This window comes from Priapulus caudatus, unplaced genomic scaffold (assembly GCF_000485595.1).
Source record: "Priapulus caudatus unplaced genomic scaffold, Priapulus_caudatus-5.0.1 Scaffold9, whole genome shotgun sequence".
In the NCBI taxonomy this organism is placed as follows: Eukaryota; Metazoa; Priapulida; class Priapulimorpha; order Priapulimorphida; family Priapulidae; genus Priapulus; species Priapulus caudatus.
The window spans coordinates 1,079,589-1,081,614 of record NW_014577070.1 but is presented as its reverse complement, the minus strand read 5'-3'; the positions used below and the strand labels follow the sequence as shown (position 1 = coordinate 1,081,614).

At 43.5% G+C, this 2,026-nt stretch overlaps 1 protein-coding gene across 1 annotated transcript in view; it reads right to left on the bottom strand.

Moving 5' to 3' along the window:
- Nucleotides 1–1,126: 1,126 nt before the first annotated feature.
- Nucleotides 1,127–2,026, bottom strand: part of LOC106806735 (dual oxidase-like) — a 15,126-nt gene continuing 14,226 nt past the window's right edge. Inside the window, exons 21-23 of the mRNA XM_014808783.1 lie at nt 1,983–2,026; nt 1,617–1,777; nt 1,127–1,322 (exon numbers count right to left, since the gene is read on the bottom strand). The exon at nt 1,983–2,026 is cut by the window's right edge and continues 6 nt beyond it. The gene's annotated coding sequence lies outside the window, so the exon portion shown is untranslated. The remainder of the gene's footprint in view (nt 1,323–1,616; nt 1,778–1,982) is intronic.

Genomic DNA, 2,026 nt, shown 5'->3' with positions numbered 1-2,026 from the left:
GCTGCTCGAGAATTATCACGATGCCTCCTATATGCATCCAGGTCTACGTCCAAAGGATACTTCCAATAGCCTTCGATTACCATCGTATTCTGTCCTGCAAGAGAGGGCGCAGTATTGAGAGGCCCACCAATTACCTCCATGCCAATGAACTGCGTTCCGAAAACACGTACAGCGAGCCAATTACCACGCGCATGCAATTTTTCGGAAACCGAAGCCTTAGAGGCACACAATGACGCCTCAGCAGTTGGAAATGGCATATGGAAGGCGCCGATCGATCAGGAATGAAACAACTCTGGCTGGTGGCTGGCTGACCAGTGGACACGCCAGCACGCTTCAGGCCTCTTTCTGGATTTTGTTGGCCTTATAATTTGTTTCTCAGGAGTATGCAAGCTACCAGAATTGTGTCCTGGCATTGCCAGGTGCGACTGAAATGTACAGACATGTGTAAATACTTAGCTCGTCTGGACAATCATGCCATGTCCTGACGGTCAGATCAAGACCAGCTCGACGAAGATGATTCATCGACGAGGAGCAAGAATACGCGATTTCTGAGCCAAAATATTGCTGCGCATCTAGAAGGACACTTTCGTGTATGTTTTTTCAGGACGTAGCAGCATTAGTTAGTATGTGTTGTAATTTATGCCTGTAAATCTGTGGTCAATTTGTGTTCAAAATATAACTTGGTAAGTAACAACTGTATATATAACCAAGAACCGTGTTTATAATCTGGACTGGGCTACGGTAATAACACATGTATAATATAAGCAAGGCGTATTTAAATTGGGAGGATCATTTTTAATGATAACATAATTATGATAGAACTAGGTGCTGGAGCAGATTTTGATTGTATGTGCTGATAAAATTTTGCAATATATTGAATTACTATTTGAACTGAAATGTTCTTTCTGCAATAAAAAGTAAAAAAAAATATTAAAAAAATATTAAAAAAATTAAGAAATATGCGAGAAAAAGGTTCTACCACAGTATGAGTTTGAGATTGGAAATATCTCACCCTCATTACAGATAATAACTCGGGTGAGATATCCCATCTCAAGCTCATACTGTGATAGAACCTGTTAGTTCTACGGACGTGTCATCGCAATGAAAATAGAAATCTCGTCAACCGTTGGGCTAACGGATCGACGTTGACATTCTAGTAAGATGCATGCTCACAACTAACGCGAACAGTATAACAACGTACCTGACGGAAGTAACTCCGCACAGACGATAGACAATTCCAGCTTTCTCTTACGTATCGTAATCAGCTTGTCAATGGCGAAGAGCACAATCGGGCCGCTTACGTACATGTAGAATGACGACGACTGCAGTGAAAACGGGTACGCGTGGAAATATTTTAAACTAACGCGCATTCCATACTCGCGAGCACAAAAGACTGCGAAGGAAGCGCGGCCATTACCGTCTCTTCCTACACACACTCCTACACACACCGTCTCTTCCATTACACGCACCTACAATAGACGGCGTCGGAACAGACACGCGCGCCGAAAATAGTTCAGCTGTGTTCATTACGTGGATGTGAACTACAAAGGACGCCTCGCTGATTAGTGACGGCTTGCTTGCGCGCAGGAATGATCATGACGCGACGATGTACATACACCGCTAAGCCTTGCGGATCCGTGAATGACGGTGATGATGTAGATCAATATGTAGAGATGATGCGTCGTCCAAAACGTCTTAAAGGCTCTCAGTCGGACGACGGGCGTCGCGAAGATGTAGAGCGCATAACAGAGTATGACCAGAATGAGCCCAGTCAGACCTGTAGACACAGATGCGAATGCTCACGCGTGTACGATAGGAGTGGCAGAAACTTGCTTGCGAAATTCAATAAAATAAAATTCGTTGAGGGAATATTTTGCGATGGAATGAAGTTTCAAGCGTATATAGTTCTGCGGTTATTGTGGGTATTTATTGTACTGATCGCACTTTATCGCACTACTTTAGCCTGTTTATATCAAACAAACCTGGGATTGTCGCATACAGGAAGTACTGAAAACTTGGCTCGAAC